Below are 18,957 nucleotides of genomic sequence, written 5' to 3'. Positions count from 1 at the left end.
GTTTTGCAACTTTTTTGCATAAAAGAGTTTTCAAAAGGATTTATGTTAGCAATTAGAGACCAATTTTTGAAATATTTTATTCAATTTAAAATGAATAAGCAAGACCAATTGTGCTTCACCATTCATAATTTATGATTATAAGAGTTCTTAATCAACAGTCATAAAGAAGAAGACATCATAAAATAATCAGACTATCAAAATAAATAATAAGATGACAATAAATTATTGAAGGAACCAGTCAAAGCGATGAATATGAATTACTGTATCCATTCTTCTAATCTCATAGTCTATATGACTTTTAAAAACCGTTTATTCATTTATTTCTGCAAGATTTTAAAAAATCTATGATTTTATAAAGCCCTCTCCTGAATACTTTAGTTCAGATACGGCAGTTTTCCTACTGTGTAACTAGCCAATTTCAAGGGGAATTTCATAAATATATATATTTCATGCACATGTATTCAAATTCAAATATATATAATATAATTTCATATGTTATTTAACAGATATATTTAATTATAACATGCATATTATATAATATAAAATATAATGTTTTAATTTATATATTTATATATAAATTCAAATATGTATACATATAAAATACACAGAGCTAAGAGGTATATTAAGAATAACAGACATAAAAGTAAGTTTATTTAACCATCTTTTCTCTTCACATTTAGTTTATTTTGCCTTAGATGGCTGTTTAAATAATCATCTCACATGTTCTTTGCGTAAACTATACTGACACCAAGAAAAGTTTAAACACAATTAGGGGGAAATGAATGAATAAAGCTTTCAGGTGGTAATGTCAGCACCACAGCAGCATAAGACATTCTTTCCTTCCCCTTTTTTAATAGTAAAATAGACACCCATTCATGATCAAAAGTGTCTTTGTGGGTATTGTAGTATCTAGCATCATATGCCAAGGGACCTAGGAGAAGTTTTGCTCACCCGTGCATCTGGTAATAGGCAGACAGACCTTGGTATGGGCTATAAAACCAGAGGAGCTAGCAAGCCTGCCCAGAGCCCTTTTTGGAAAAAACCTGGAGAGTGCTTACCTGGGCAAATACCCACGCATGAGAGACAATTTGCAGAAGTCCAGACTTCCCTAGGTTACATTCCAGTATGCCACTGGTGCAAAAACTGTCCAAAATATGAATTTGGTCATGGTGGAGGCAGTGGTGAGAGAAACTTACACAATGCTGCCCTGACCCAAGTAAACACTTCATGGGGCTGGTCTCTCTGGCAGCAATGACCTCTCCCACAGGAAAAGGAGCATTGGGTGAGTGCCCAGCTACCCCACTTGTGTGAGACATGATTGGAGAAACTTGTTTCTCTCCAGTAGCACTCAGATTACTGAGGCTGAACCTCCACAACTAGAGGGAGGGAGAAGATTGGGACAGAGGCAGATAAGGGGCAGTTATCCTGCTGACACTGCACAGAAGGAAGTCCACCTATGAGCCTCCAGGAGTAGCACACCTAGGAATCTCCCTACAGGGTCCAGGGGTGCCCCCAACTCCCCTAAAGCGAAACCCACACCTCCTCCCAAACTGCAGCCAGCTCCTTGTGTATGCTTCCATGTGCTACAGCAAGAGAGAGCTCTGATAGATGGATTGTGTTTGGAAAAGAAATCACCATCTACGGGCAAAGGAGAAACCACATACTTGAGCTATAGCACTACTTCCTGGAAAACAAAAGAGAGGCTCCAGTAGCCAGCCTGGTGACTTGTAAGAACTGAGAGATGACATAAAAGCTTAAGAATCATGCCACAAGAGTGAGCAAGAAGATAGGAACAGGTGTACTAATACAAAGACAGATAAAATCCCATAAAATAACAACAACATGGAAAATAACACCCCATTTGAAGACAACTAGCAAAGATTTAAGGAGGTGTCTGCTATTTCAAATGCAAAAGCACCAATAGAAAACAATCAGGTACTTTAAAAAATCAAGGAAACAAGACATCACCAAAGGAAAATTATAATTCTGCAAAAACTGAGCTTAAAAGCATGGAATTTTGTGATCGAGCTGATAAAGAATTGAAAATAGTTGTTTTGAAGAAACTCAACATGCTACAAGAAAAATCAGAGAGACAATTCAACAAAATATTGAAAAAATATATATGACCAAAATGAAATTTTTTCCAAAAGATAGAAATCATTAAAAAGAACCAAACAGAGATTCTGGAGCTGAAGAACTCAATGAATGAAATAAAAAAGGAATAGATGGGGCCATCCTGGTGGCATAGTTATAAGTTCACATGCTCTGCTTCACTAGCCAGGGGTTTGCAGGTTTGGATCCTGGGTGCGGACCTACACGCAGTGCTTATCAGGCTATGCTGTGGTGGTCTTCCACATACAAAATAGAGGAAGATGGGCATGGATGTTAGCTCCGGGCCAAGCTTTCTCACCAAAAAGAGGAATATTGTCAATGGATGTTATCTCATGGCCAATCTTCCTCACCCAAAAAAAAAAAGAAAAGAATAGAGAGCGTCTGCAGTAGAGTAGAGACAGTGGAAGATAGAATAAATGAGTTACAGGGTAGGAATTTCAAAATAACCTCGTTAGAGGAGAACAAATGAAAAAGATCAAAGAAAACCTATGTGATCATGGAATTTCATCAAAAGAATAAAATTGGAATAATCAGTGACTCAGAAGAAGAAGAGAAGGAGCAGGGAGTAGAAAACTTATTTAAGGAAATAAAAACTGAGAACTTCTCAAACCTGGGGAGAGAACTGGACATCAAAGTTTATAAAGCTAATAGATTACCCTATTATCTCAATGCAGAAGATTTTCTCCAAGACACCTTATAAAAAAACTGTCAGAAATCAAGGATACAGAGAAAAGTCTGAAAACACCCAGTGGACAAAAGGTTTTAACCAAGAAAGGAACCTCCATTAGGCCATTAGCAGATTTCTCAGCAAAAACCCTATAGGCCAGGAGAGAGTAAAATAAAATATTCAACGGGTTGAAAGAAAAAAATTACTAGCCAAAAATACTCTGTCTGGAAATGTTATCCTTCGGATATGAAGGAGAAATAAAGATGTTCCAGACAAACAAAAGCTGACGTAGTTCATCACCTCTAGAACTGCCATGCAAAAAATGCTGAAAGGTATTCTTCAAGCTGATATGAAAAGATGTTAATTAGTGACATAAAAACATGTGAAAGTATGTAACACATTTAGGTAAATATACAGTCAGATTTAGAAAATTCTAAATCTGTAATAAAATAATGTGTTAAACACTTAGCTGTAGTATAAATGTCAAAAGAAAAGAGTATTAAAAATAATTATAGCTACTATAATGTTAATGAATATTGCTACTATGTGTTAATGAATATACAATATAAAAGGATGTAAATAATGACATCAAAAATATAAAAGAGGAGTGTAAAAGAGTGAAGCATTTGTAGAAAACTGATGTTAAGTTACTATCAGCTTAAAATGGACTGTTTTATCTATGAGATATCTTATGTAAGCCTCATGACAACCACAAAGCAAAAACCTAGAGCAGATGCATGAAGATATAGAAAGGGGAAACAGCATACCACCATAGAAAATCACTAATTTACAGAGGTAGACAGACTCAGAGTGAAAAAATAACAATGAAAATACAAAACAAATAGGAAATAATTAATAATATGGCATTAGTAAGTCCTTACATGTCAATAATTATTCTAAATGTAAATGGATTGAATATCCCAATCAGAAGGTACAGAGTGGCTACATGGATAAAAAGCAAGATCTAGCTATGTGCTGCCTACAAGAGACTCGTTTCAGGTTTAAGAACACAAATAGGCTTAAAGTGAAGAGATAGAAAAAGACATTCCACGTAAGTGGAAACCAAAAGAAAGTAGGGGTAGTCATACTTGTATCAGGCAAAATGGAGTTTAAACTAAAAATGGTAACAAAAAACAAAGAAGGTCCTTATATAATGACAAAGGGGTCAATTCATCAAGAGATATAAAAATCATAAATATATATGCACCCAACATAGGAGCACCTAAATATATTAGGCAAATGCTAACAGATCTCAAGGGAGACATCGACAACATTATAATATTAGTAAAGGACTTCAATATCCCACTTTCAGTAATAGATAAATCGTCTAGACAGAAAATCACAAGTTAACTGATGGACTTGAATCATAGATTAGACAGAATGGACCTAACAGAAATGTATAGAATATTCCATCCAGAAGAAGCAGAATACACGCTGCTCAAATGCACACGGCACATTGTCCAGGACAGATCAGAGCACAAGATGCAAAAACAGTTTTAGCAAATTTAAGATGATTGAAATCATACCAAGTATCTTTGCTGATCACAACGGTATGCAACTAAAAATCAACAAGAGGAAAGCTGGAAAATCTACAAATATTTGGAAATTAAACAGCACACTCCTGAAAAACTAACGGGTCAAAAAAGAAATCTAAACCAAAAAATATCTCAAAACAAATGAAAATAGAAATAACATATGAAAACATATGGAATGCTACAAAAGCAGTTTTGAGAGGGAAGTTTATAGTGATAAATGTATATATATAAGGAAAATAGAAATATCTCAAATAAACAACCTAACTCTGCACTTCAGATGTAAAATAAGAAAAAGAAGAACAAATTAAGCCCAAAGCTAGCAGAAGGAAGGAAATAACAAAGATCAGAGCAGAAATAAATAAAATTGGCACCAGAAAAACAAAAGAAAAAAATCAACAAATTAAGCTGATTTTTCAAAAAAGATTAAAAAAAAAGTGATAAAGCTTTAGTTAGACTAACTAAAATAAAGAGAAAAGACTAAAATAAATATGAAATAAATAAAATCAGAAATGAAAGAGGGGATATTACAACTGATTGTACAGAAATACATGGCATCATAAGAGACTATTGTGAACAATTATACCAAGAAATTGGATAACTAGGAGCTGGGCTGGTGATGTGGCAGTTAAGTTTGCACACTCTATTTCAGTGGCCTAGGGCTAGCAGGTTTGAATTCCAGGCATAGACCTACATACCGCTCATCAAGCCAGGCTGTGGCAGCATCCCACATACAAAATAGAGGAAGATTGGCATAGATGTTAGCTCAGTAACAATCGTCCTCACCAAAAAAAAATAGAAAAGAAAAGAAATTGGATAACCTAGAAGAAATGAATAAATTCCTAGCAACATACAACCTACCAAGATTGAATTAGTAAAAATGGAAAATCTAATACACTAATAATGAGAAAGGAGATTGAATCAGTAATCAAAACCTCCCCATACAGAAAAGCTTAGGATCTTATGGCTTCACTGGTGAAACTACTACAACTTTAAAGAAACATTAATGCCATTCTTTATGAAACTCCTCCAAAAAATTGATGAGGAGGGAACAATTCCAAACTCATTTCATGAGGCCAGCATTGAGCTGATACCAAACCCAGATGAGGACACTACAAGAAATGAAAACTATTGACCAATATCCTTGATGAATATAGACACAAAAATCTTCAACAAAATATTAGGAAACTGAATTCAAGAACACATTAAAAGGATTGTATATCATGATGAAGGATGTTTCAACATGTGCAAATAAATAAATGAGATACATTATATTAATAGAATGAAAGAAAAAAATCATATGATCATCTCAATAGATGCAGAAAATGCATTTGAAAACATAAACATCTTTTCGTGATATAAAAACCCTCAACAACTTCAATATAAAAGGAACAAACCTCAGCATAATAAAGGCCATACAGGACAAACACACAGTTGACACTCAATTATGAAGGTTTGAAAGTTTTTCCTCTAAGATCAGGACAAAGACAAGGGTACCTACTCTCACTACTCTTAATCAACATAGTCCTGAAAGTCCTGGCTAGACCAATTAGACAAGACAAAGAAACAAAAGGCATCAAAATTGGAAAGGAAGAAGTAAAATTATTTGCAGATGATATGATCTTATATATAGAAATCCCAAAGAGTCAACCTAAAAACTGTTGGAACTAATCAATGAATTCATTAAACTTGCAGGATATAAAATCAACATACAGAAATCAGTTGCATTTCTATGCACCAACAATGAAATATTTCGAAAAGAAATAAAGAATACCATCTTATTCACAATAGTGGTAAAAGCAATAAAATAGTTAGGAATAAATTTAACTAAGGAAGTGAAAGATCTGTACAGAGAAAACTATAAGACCTTGATGTAATAAATTGAAGAAGACATAAACAAATGGAAATATGTGCCATTTTCATGGTTTAGAAGAATCAATATTGTTAAAAATGTCCATACTACCCAAAGCCATCTATAGTTTCAACACAATCCATATCAAAATTCCAATGGCATTTTTCTTGAAAGTAGAAAAAAAATCCTAAAATTTGCATGGAACTACAAAAGATCCTGAATACCTAAAGCAAATTTGAGAAGGAAGAACAATCCTTGAGGCATCACACTTTCTGATTTTGAACTATACTTCAAAGCTATAGTAATTAACACAGTGCGGGACTGGTGTAAAAACAGACACGTATATCAATGGAACAGAATAGGGAGCCCTGAAGTAAACCCCTGCATATTCTGTCAACCCGTACTTGAGAAGGGAGCCAGGAACTCTGATTGGAGAAAGAATTGTCTCTTCACCTAATTGTGTTGACGAAACTGGGTAACCACATGCAGAAAAATGAAATTGGACCCCTTTCTTACACCACTCACAAAAATTAAATCAAAATTGATTAAAGACAAATATGAGACCTGATACCATAAAACTCCTAGTAGAAAACAAAAGGAAGAAACTCCTTGACATTGGATTTGGCAATGATTTTTTGATATGACCCCAAAAGCACAAGCAACAAGGGCAAAAATAAACAAGTGTGACTAAATCAAACTAAAATCTTCTGCACAGCAAAACAATCAACAAAATAAAAGGCACCCTACAGAATTGGAGAAAATATTTGCAAACCATGTATCTTAAGAGGTTAATACCCAAAATATAAAGAACTCATACAAATCAAGACAAAAATAAACAATCCAATTTAAAAAAAAATGGGCAGAGGAACTAAATAGACATTTTTCCAAAGACATTCAAATGCCCTATAGGCACATGAAAAGCTGCTCCACATCGCTAATCATCGGGGAAATGCAAAACTAAACTATAGCTGTTACTTCACACCTGTTAGCTTGGCTATCATCAAGAAGACAAGAGATAACAAGTGTTTTTGAGGATGTGGAGATAAGGGAACCCTTGTATTTTATTGGTAGGAATGTAAGTTGGTTCAGCCTCTATGGAAAATAGTATGGAAGTTCCTCAAAAAATTAAAAATAGAACTACCATATGATCAAGCAATTCCACTTTGGGATATATATCCAAAGGAAATAAAAATAGGAGTTTGGAGAGATACATGCACTCCCATGTTTGTTGCAGCATTATTCACAATAGCCATGATATAGAAACAACCTAAGTGTCCAATAATGGGTGAACAGATAAAGAAGTTGTGATGTATATATATACATATAAAAAATGAAATATTATTCAGCGATGAGATAGAAGGAAATCTTTCCGATTGTGACAACATGGAAGGACCTTGAAGCATTATGCTAAGTGAGATGTCAGACAGAGAAAGACAAATACTGTATGATATTACTTATATGTGGAATCTAAAAAAGCCAAACTCATAAAAACAGAGAGCAGAATAGTGGTTACCAGCGGCTGATGGAGGGGTGGGGAATTAGGGATATGTTGTGTAAGGGTACAAACTGGGAACTAGTAGATAAATGAGTCCTTGAGAGCTGATGCACAGCACATGATTACAGTCAACAATACTGTGTTATAAACTTCAAAGTTGCTAAGAGACTATATCTTAATTGTTCCTATCAGAAAAAAGAAATAATTATGTGATGCCATAGAGGTGTTAGTTAACACTACAGTGATGATCATATTGAAACATATAAATGCATCAGATCAATACATTGTACAAAAACTTATACAATGTTATATATCAATTATATTTCTATTAAAAAACCATTTAGAAATCTAATTTTAGAGATCCTTTAGATGTCTCATTTTTCCACTTGGATTTTTCCCTGATTATGCATGTAAATGTGACTATACTGATGGAAATTAATTGACTGTCACATGAAGTCTGAAATTGTAGCAATCAAGTAGATCAGTAGTGTATATAAAGTACTCAGCACAAAGCCTAGCACAAAATCAGTGCTTAACAAATAGAAATTATGATTATGGATAGTGGTAGCAATTGTAATTGTAGTAGCAGTAATAAGAAAATATGTTTTGGTTTTGTAAAAAGTCTCAAATGATTTTTGAGTATTTAAAAATTATCTACTACTTTAAATTCAATTTTTTTCCAGAAACACATTATTACTATCTTTTTAATTTTTGTGATTTATAAAAACTCAATAAAATGATTTAAATGTTTACAAACGTAAAAGAGAACAAAAAGCGATGTAGTGGCTAAAAAATGCTGAGTAAGTTGGAATTGAATATAATGTATTTCTAAATATTTTCATCAAAGTTCAAGGACTCTAAGAAAGGAAATGTAGGTTTGAATCCTGAATATGAGTGAATTACTCATAACCCTTTCACAGCCAAGATAGTAATGTGAAGTACTGTAATTAAAGAAATGATTTAAGATACTGTCTCAAAGAAAATACATTAATAAGCATGCTATAGATGTCAAATCATACCAAAAAATATGTATTATTCTAAATTTGACCCTTTCTATTGTTCTAGTCACTCTCAAAATATATACAAACCATCATCAGTAAACACACACACACTCACATACACACAACAACAACAACAACAGATTTTCAAGGAAACAAATACTGTGAAATGTGTGGGAACTTGTTTCTTTTTAATCAGTGTTCTATTACAATGTGGCATCATCAGTATCGTAAGACATAAATTTCAGAGAAAGGACTGTCCTTGGGTAGACCAATAGACAAATATCTATGAGAGTGTCTCCCGACACCCCCTCCCCAAGGAACTGCATCTAGTGACTGTTGAATTTATTTAGACCTACAAAAACTTCTCTTAAAATGGCTACATCTATAGAAAATTTATAATAGCATTTAACTTGTGAGTCTTCTTACGGAAGAAAAAATCTGTTTCAGTTCAATCTAATATAAAATAGATATAGCTTACTTAAAATTTGTGAGTAATTAAAATCCAACATGCCTTATCATAGCTCTCTGAGTTTCTTATTTCTTCACCAATGACACATATCATAACTGAATAGCTAGAGAGTTATTTTACACACACACCCACAAATGATTTTCCCCAACCACAAGCTTCAAGAATAAAGTCCATTTTTAGAGGCAAAATACTTGATGTGGATGACCAGCAGTCACATAGACTCAGCTTGCACACTCTAAGCCCCACACAACACCACTCGTGTCACTACCGCCATTGCTTGTGCGCTGACCGCCACCCTCTGCTCCCAGTAGGACACCACTGCAAACTCTATTGAAAAAGAGATTAGAGAGAGGATGTAAATTCCCGTAGGGCAGGGACACTTTCTACTTATTTCCGGTTCCTAGTATAAACCCTGGCCCCTCACAGGTTCTTGATAAATATTTGTTGAGCAAATGAATAAAGGATTGACCCAAAGTGTCCTTAACTAAAAGTTATTTGGAGCTAATTCTGGTTAAAAATTCTACTTGGCTTTATTAAGCAGATTGAGATTGAAAAAACAGACTTTCAGTTAGCCTTAAAAAAAAAACAAGAAAATAAAATTTTTTTTTTTTTTTTAAATTATGAGGGCCAGCCCCGTGGTGTAGTGGTTAAGTTTGGCGTGCTCTGCTTCAGCAGCCTGGGTTCACAAGTTTGGATCCTGGGAGTGGACATACACCACTGGTCAGCCATGCTGTGGCAGTGGCCCACATACAAAATAGAGGAAAATTGGCATAGATATTAGCTCAGGGCGAATCTTCCTCAGCAAAAAAAATCCTAAAGGCTTAAAGAAAGAAAAAAGCTGTTAGTTTCACTTATCATCCTTTCTATTCCCCCATGGCTGCAGTTATGTTGGCAATCAGTTATCTCTGTTTATTAATGAAGAGTAGATCTCCAGGAGATTTTAGTGATAAGTATATAGTCTGTTTATATTTGGTTTTACATTTTAATTTTATTTCACTCTTATGCGTATATGTATCTATCTCGGTGAAGTCTTATTTAACACCAAGAGTGCAAGAATACTATCCATAAAACCATATATAACAGAGCATAGTGCCTCATGGAGATTAGCCCACTTATAGTTGATAAAAAGTTATCTATCACCTACATTTGGTGCTAAATTTTAATAAAATCTGTTCTAAAATCTTAATAAATATAAGTAGCTTCTATAAGCTAGAAATAACATTGAGAAGAAGATACTAAAGTCTAACGTTACATAACCATTTAACATCTAGGTGACCTTGGCGAAATAATTTAAAAGGGACTTAGTTTGCTCATCTGAAGAAAATTAAAGTTGTATAAATCATTTCTACGGCTTTTCCTCAGTAAAAAATGAAAATTAATTACCCTTATAATGAAATATGTTGTAAGTGGATAAGAGGAAAAACAAGTTTAAATATGATAGTCTCCAACGCCTCCCACTCCGTCGTCAAAAGACTTACTCCTGAAAAGCTTCGCTGACCAGGTTAAGGCTAAGGCATTTGTTTATTGGATATCTATCCATTTTTTGTTTTGTGTTTGTTTATTGTTACAGTAATTCTTCTTTTGGTACTTCTTCTTTTGAAGATGTGCTGTTTGTATCCAATTAGCTTCATCTTCAGGGTGGTTCTAATTAGTCAACACCCGATCACCAGGTAACTAAATGAGGAACAAGATGTGACAAGGTTGCTGGGACATTTGGAAAAATCTTTTCTGTCATCCAGGAGACCACATTGAGACATTCTCCTTCTGTGCTTCCTAGACTTATCCCAATATAAGGGATGAGGCACTTCTTAATCATTGATTCCAGGGTCCCACTCCAGATCCACTAACTAGAATCTTCATGGGAGGGTCCCAGAAGTCCATATGTATGAAATTGATTCCAGAAGATTCTTACAAGCATCCAGAGTTGGAAAACATTGGCCTACAATGATCCCTGCTGTTCTGGACGCGGTCCCCGTGGAGCTGCAGCATCAGTAGCACCCGGCAGCTCGTTGCAGATGGGGACTTTCAGACCCCTCCCCTGGCTTATTGAATCTGATTCTTAATTTTAACAAGTTTCTCAATATGATCCATATGTACATTAAGGTTTGAGAGACACTTTACCTAGACCAGTGATTTCCAAAGTGTGATCCCTGGACCAGCAGCATCCACATCACCTAGGAACTTGCTAGAAATGCAGATTTGCAGGCTCTACCATAACCTACCGAATCAGAAACTCGGGGAGGTGAGGTCAAACAAGACGTGGTTTAACAAGCCTTCCAAGTGAAACACACTAAAATTTGAGAGTCATTGACAGTATACAGACAGTATATGAGCATTCAAGTTGGTAGCAGCTCTTTGCAGATGAAGGACGAGCACCCGGAGTTGAAATATGGAGTCTGAGGATGAGTGAAGCTGACGCTAAGCAATGCAGATCAGAAAGATGTGAAACAATTTGTATTTGGTTTTCTGTCACTTGAAACATAAAGAATCCTGATGGATGCAGCTAGTCCTAAACAGAACTAACCCTGGAAGGTGAAGACTGGAAGGAGATGACTAAGACGCCAGTAAGAAAGCATAAGCTATGATATCATCTTAGAAATATATAGTAAAAGATAGTGTCAATAAATGATCTCAACATACGCTACATAGAGAAATGACAGAGCAGGAGATATTGTTGCAGAGAAGACAAGGGGAAGTGTAAAATGACAAGAAGAGAAGAAACTCAACCTCAGTGCTGTTTAAGTCCAAGAAGAATTTTTTTTTTAATGACAAAATACTGTGTATGACTTAATTGGGGGAAGTTTCAGTGCGGTCAGATTAATATTTGCATTATCTCTATACTTAACATGATTATGATTAAAGACTATATCATTATGCTAGAATTATCTTTCCTTAAGGACATGAAATAGCTTAATTTTCAAGACGTAACATGTATGTATTTGGAAAACTTTTATAAATAAAAATGGGACAATTATAAAGGAAGTCTCCAATATTCCAAGGTGCTTTAAAATATTTTTGTCTCGGGGCTCGCCCAGTGGTGTAGCAGTTAAGTGCACATGCTCTGCTGTGGCTGCCCAGGGTTCACAGGTTTGGATCTCAGGCGTGCACTGACGCACTGCTCATCAAGCCGTACTGTGGCGGCATCCCAAATAAAGTAGAGGAAGATGGGCACAGATGTTAGCCCAAGGCCAATCTTCCTCAGCAAAAAAGGAGGATTGGCATTGGATGTTAGTTCAGGGCTGATATTCCTCACAAAAAAAAAAAAAAAATTTTTGTCTCCTAAATGTGCAGTTCTATTCATATTTTTATCTCATAAGCAATTCCAAATAATGTTAAAATAAAATTTTACAAATATGTATGACTACAGTTATGTATAGCTTGAAATGTTAATAATGATAAGCTATCCAATCAGTAAATGATTAAAAAAGTAACTTGAAATCTAAATTATTGTTTTTTATTAAATTTCTTTTTTTATAATGTTTTGTATTTTAAGTGACCTTTATAATCTATATCATTATAATTCACTCATATGTGTTGTGTAAGCATACTTCAGTAGAAACCTTTTTAGCTTTCTATTGTGTGTCATATTGGGAACAGAGTCAATAATTTGCAGATACCTTCTGAAACCAGACACAGCCACTATATATAATTGTATGTGTGCAATTAAATGTCTAAAGTCCAAAAGCAAGAAGCTTTTGTCTGGCCCATAAGAATGTCCCCTCTTTAAGATTTTAGAGTAGGCCATTTTCATTTCTTGAGTACAAGTGAAGAATTCAGAGGTCAGATTCTTCCCAAAAACACCTACCTGAGAGGAAAAACATACTTGTCAAAATTTAAACTGGCTCCATCATATTAGGAGAGTCCCATTTGATGGATAACAGCAGTAAGACTCTAGATACCATCTGAACCAAAACCAATGCAGTGGTTTAAAGATCTGCCAACATGATGTCATGCTGCATCATACAAGAAGGGTACGGTCTGGCAAAGGTGGCAAAATACATTACATTTCTGCTCAAATCTTTCAGAGGTGATTGTTTTATGAAACCAAAGGCCAAGAAAAAAGTTACAGGTAATATTCTGAAAAATGTGACATAAACTACAACACAAAAATTAAAGTGCTCTTACTAAGCTGAAAAGCTGCCTGAGATGTTCAGAATCGATGGTATTTTTTCTTTCTTCAACCAAAAATATCTGGGATGCACACACACATTTTCCATCTGTAGGTATTACATATGTTCATAATGTCAATGTATGCATAGCCTCTACTTCCGCATTTCTTGTAATTATATGCATATATACATGCATTTAAACATAGGCAAATATATTTGAAGTATATATTTTATGCAAATATATGCATGCATAACTTTTTGGATAATAATATAATCCAATAACTTTTGATAAAAGTTATTAAAAGAAAATTTTGTTGGATTAAAGTGCTCTTTTGCCAATAAATATGCAATTCTGCAATGTACCAATCACATAGTGAGTAAGTGATCAACTCAGAGTAAAGGGCAGCAGCCACACTTCACATTTGTTAGATGGGTGTTACTGTCCCAAAGCATTTTCACATTGTGCCATGGCATTCTCAAAATAAATATAAACATCAGGTTTCCTTGATGTTTGTGTAAAGTTGAAAGTAAAAATACATGAAAAACATAAAATTAGATGAGGTCCCAACTATTTTTTCAAAATGTTCAGTTTTAATTATAATTCATTGTAATTTTACTTGAAATTCTTGAGAGCATTGCTCTAGTTCCCTTTTATTTGCCTATTAAATTTGAGTTCTAAGTTGCTCTTCTGTGGTGCATGAAAAATAAAACTTCTGGACAAAGACAACAGATGACTGCTAAAAAAAATAATCATCCCCTATTTTGTTCTCTCACTATAGACATTTTACATGCAGGAATATGGCGGATTTTTGTTTTTGGGTTTTTTTTTTGGTTTTGGTGGGGTTTTTTGGCTAGCAATTTATATTTTCCACAACCAATATAGTTCAATAACATCTGATGCAGATGTTAAATTCAAATTGTAAATTTGATCATAAATTACATGTTTATCAAAGATTTTGTAAAATATAATTTTACTAAATTCAGTTAGTCCATAAAATTTATTTGTAGGAAGAAACTAAGTGGATTTTATATAATGTATGACAAATAATTTTTTATTTTTAAAAATCTTTCTGGTTACTGATCCTTGAGAACAATGTGAGGCAAATGTATATAGATAAGTCAATCACTTTAAGCAAGACTATAATAGTAACTATTGAAACAGAACACTCATGAAAACATTTTAATTCTAATTAAAATATCTGTAATTCTAAATATTTTTCAAATAGTTTCTTAATTATTAATGACTCAGATAAGAAGAAGGAGTCCATAGCCTGGTTGTTAAGAACCGTGAAGAGTCTGAGATTTCACAAGCTAACAACTTACTTGCAAGCTAACAATTGAACTGTCACAGTTTCCAGGGTTCTGGCAGAGTAATGAACTCCTGGGTCAGAGATTAAGGGCTTAATTATTCACTCATAGCACAACAAGCAGCATGAGCATCCATACATTGTGTCAGTTTTCCTTGTCTTCATGTCCCACAGGGGTGACATAGATGTGTCCAGATGGGTGACAGTACATGGAGTGGGTTGCATTATGGTCAAGGACACTTGAGCTGGGAGAACCCAAATCTTTTATAGCAGGCATTAAACATCCCTTGCCTTCTGCTCTGCAGAAAGACATCACCTTTCCTATGCTGGACATTAAGCATGCTTGCTCTTGGCTCTGGAGGGAGATGCTATATCTTGTTTCTAAGGCTCTTTGCTACAAAAATTATCCCTGAAAAGATATCTGAAATAAAGCATAGTAAGAATACTTGGGGGAAAATAAGAAAGAAGGAATTATTACTTAAATGTGTCAGAAGAACAAATTGATGATAACCTGCTAATGCTTTCCAGGATACCACACAGATACCACAATCATAAGACTGATAAGTACCTTTCTTCAAAGGAAAATAAAAGAGAAAAACCATGATCTGCCAAGTGTTAATAGAAAATTTGATTATCAATTAAATGCTGAGCAATCCAGGTGTCTGGGACATATATAGTACATTAACATTCATATATAACTGGGTAGTATATATTTTGGAAATGGCATGGGCTGAGCAGTATGTGTAAATCACTGCCAAGTTTGTTGCCTAATTTGGTTTAGTGAGAGGAAACACTCTGAAAAATTTGCAGTAATGATGATCTATCTGTGTGGGTGTGTATATAGTGTTTCTGCATGAATATTTACACTAGGTATTAATAGTTGTTGATTAGCACATTCATTGAAAATTAGAATTGAGTCAGTCATTAATTTATCCCAACAACTCTCCTACACAAAGGCTTACACTTCTAGGAAAACTCTTTTGTTTTTTATTTTTAACCTGAACATTCAGTGAGTTAATTGGATACCAAGGTAGTCAGAAAAATCTGTAATACATTTATGTGGAAAGAGAGAAAAGGCATCCCCAAGGATAGAGCAGAAGTAAGGGAATGGAAGACTAGAGGTTTAAATGTGTGACAAGGATGGAAAGCAGCCAACAGAAAGGAAAAAAGGACTAGAGAAATATTTTGAAGTATTTTTTAATCTTTAATCTTAAGCTTTCGGCCTTATAATTCACTCTCCTCATCTTGACAGATTTTTAAAAAAGGTTTAGAATGGGGAGTTGATAGACCATTCTAGTTTTTTTCACACATTTAATTTAGCATGCATTTGTTGTTGCTTGCAAGACAGTGGCATATTTTAGACAGATTTATGAAATCATTTTGAGATTGGAAAACATTACTGCTATCATTGATGTAAGACTAGCTCAAAGCAAACTTTCTTGAAAAAAATGATCACACTGAGAACAACAAGGAAAACAGAGATGCAAAAAAATTGGAAATAAGCCAGGGTTATATTGTGTTATAATATGAAAGGCAACCAAATTTAGGGCCACTTAAATGTCAGCAGTTTACAATGTGCAGACCCAGAAAGCAAATTGCATAGAACAACAGAAGATCCAGCCCCAGTCCAGATGTCAAATACCTGCTGGTTATTACAGCCGGGTGTGAGGGGGCCTGTGGACAGAGGATTCTGAAGAGTATAAATGTAGGCAGCTAGAGCCCCTGTGGAGGGGACAGTGATGTCATGGACTAAGGTGGTGAACGCAGATGGAGACTGGACATAGAGCAGAGTAAAAGGCATGCCTATTGTGGGAAATTTTGATGTTCATGTACCCAAGAAAAGAACTAGCTGACAGTGTCAGTTATGACAGCAAAGGCAAGGTGAAAACAGAAGGACATTCTGCAGTTGGAGGCAGAAATGATCACTTCCACCAATATGGCAGTGCAGCATGGTGATGTGCCTGTGGGTGACTGGCAATGAGGATGTCAGAAGAGCCACTTTCCGAGGTCACAGAACACCAGTGTGCATAGCTCTTAAAATGTTGAGAGACAAAGGAATATCAAACTGTGTCAAATTCAAATTCATGTACATTCATAAGAAATAAAAATGTCAGACAGGAAAATGTTCTATCGTCACACCTGATGGTTTGAACTTGAGTAATTAATTAAGGTTTAAAAAACATTACCATATCCACATAGAAGGTGGTAATTTTCCTTAGTACAAGATGTTAATTTATCAACTGATTTTTAAATTTGTGAAAAATAACATAGCATTAATCTCAATGCTTCTAAAAATAAACTTTCTTTCCTATACTCAAGGTAAAGTCATTTGGTAATTTATACTGATTTAAATTATCCAAATAATCATTATAGAAGAATTTCTTAAGAGAATGAAGTTGTCATAAAAGTTGAGCATTATTGAGTCAATGTTTTCTAGGACCTAAATCATTGCAAACTTCATCAGAAATCTGGAAATGTAAATGGGGGTCCTGGGCTTATTGTTTCCAGAATCATCCATCCCTCTTTATTCAACTCTCAGTGTGTGAAATGCAAACATGGAACTGGTTCTCTTATGCCGTCTTTCAGAGTATCCTGAAGATACATGGAGATAAATGCTCTTGACCTTTGCTTTTATCCCTATTAGATAATAAAGTTTAAAAACAAAAAACTGAGGCAGTTGGTGTCCAGATGGCAGCATAGGCGGACTCTGAGCTCACGTCATCCCACAGACACAACCAATTTACAACTACTCTTGGAACAATTACCCCTGAGAGAGAACTGAAAACTGGATAAAAAGAACCCCCGCAACAGGGGACAGTGCTGACTGAGGTGGAAGAGGCAAAGATTTCTTTCTGGAGAGAAAAAACATCACCTTAGTGAGCCACGATGCTTCACAGCCACCCGGGAGCAATCCTAAGGTATGAAGCCTTCCCTGGAGGAGTGGGAGATCTGAGCGGGGGAGTGTTACCACAACAAGCAGCTTTTGGATTCAGCACAACCAAGACAAATGTCTCAATACCTGGGTTTGAGGCTACTAACAACAACAGGGAATATCCACAGAAAAGCTATCGGGCATAAGGGGAAAAAAGCCTGCTTTTACAGGGCCCACACACAAATTCACCCATTTCAGAAAGCAACCTAAAATCACCAGAAAGAAAGGTGCACAGTCCTTTGGTGAAGAGACTCACCTGATTGATAGGCTCTGGGTGCAACTCAGCGAGAGGTCAGACCTCACCAGGGACTGAGACATTGGCAGCAGCCATTATTGTGACCTAGTACAGGTGTGCTGACACAGACGCTGGCAGATGCCTTGTAGTTTTTCCCCTGGCCTGTTAGTGCAGGGTCTGCCCCACCCACTAGAGCACTGACATAATCCAGCTCAGCCAGTGCAGGCAGCCTGCCCTAGGGACTGGGCGGGGCTGCCTGGATCCTCTGCAGCCAGGTGACTGGGTCTGCATCTGCAGGGCAGGCCATGCTTGAGGAGTGGGTGGAGGTAGAGTGTGTGGACATTCTGCAGTGGGTTGAGTCTGCTTTAGTGGGTCAGGGTGCACACATGGGGCAGGACTGTGTTGACAGTGTGTGTGGTCCTGTGGGTGGTGGGGCTTGTCAGCTGCAGCAGACTTGTGCTGCCCCAACAGCCACATAGGGGATCCACCTCATCTTCCAAAGCCTGAGACAATTGGATGCTCCCGTGCCTGACGATGGCCCCATTCAGCTGCAATCCTGAGACAGCTGACAATAACCTTGCAGACTGGAGGCCTACAGCAATTGTAAGCCCCTATGCCTAGCAATCAACCACACTGGCGGCCTGCTCACTTAACAGAAAAACTGCAACAGAAAGGTGCTATTAGACCTAGCAGCCAACTATGCTGGGGCTCCCCATGCCCAAGAAAGTGGACTGAAGGGTCCATAGCAGCCAAACACAGCTGAGCATTACAACCAGCTGGCCAGGGAGACAGCCTAGCCTTCCTGGGCACCTGCAGTAAGAGCAACTCCGTCACAACAGAAGGACACACATAGCCCACACAGGGGTCACTCCTGGAACATTTGGAACTGGTGACGAGAGGGAAGCACACTGCTGGGCCTCATAATACATCTCTTACATAAGGCCACCTCTCCAAGATCAGGAGACATAGCTGACCTACCTAATTCATAGACAAAAGCACAGAGAAAGACGCGAAATAAGGAGACAAAAGAATACATTCCAAGTAAGAGAATAGGACAAAACACGAGAGAAAGAACTAAATGAAACAGAAATGAGCAATCTACCTGACAAAGTGTTCAAATAAAAAGTCATGAGGGGGGCCATAAGGGTTGCATAGTGGTTAAGTTTGCACACTCTGCTTTGGCAGCTCAGAATTTGCAGCTTCTGATCCCAGGAGCGGACTGACACACTAGTCATCATGCCATGCT

At 36.1% G+C, this 18,957-nt stretch overlaps 1 protein-coding gene across 1 annotated transcript in view; it reads right to left on the bottom strand.

The window, feature by feature from the left end:
• The window catches only part of SNTG1 (syntrophin gamma 1), a 388,392-nt gene extending 370,600 nt beyond the window's left edge, over positions 1–17,792 (bottom strand). Inside the window, exon 1 of the mRNA XM_058528686.1 lies at positions 17,733–17,792. The gene's annotated coding sequence lies outside the window, so the exon portion shown is untranslated. The remainder of the gene's footprint in view (positions 1–17,732) is intronic.
• Positions 17,793–18,957: the final 1,165 nt, after the last annotated feature.

This window comes from Diceros bicornis, chromosome 33 (assembly GCF_020826845.1).
Source record: "Diceros bicornis minor isolate mBicDic1 chromosome 33, mDicBic1.mat.cur, whole genome shotgun sequence".
In the NCBI taxonomy this organism is placed as follows: domain Eukaryota; kingdom Metazoa; phylum Chordata; class Mammalia; order Perissodactyla; family Rhinocerotidae; genus Diceros; species Diceros bicornis.
Note: the sequence above shows the minus strand (reverse complement) of the source record. Positions and strands in the feature narration are given on the sequence as shown.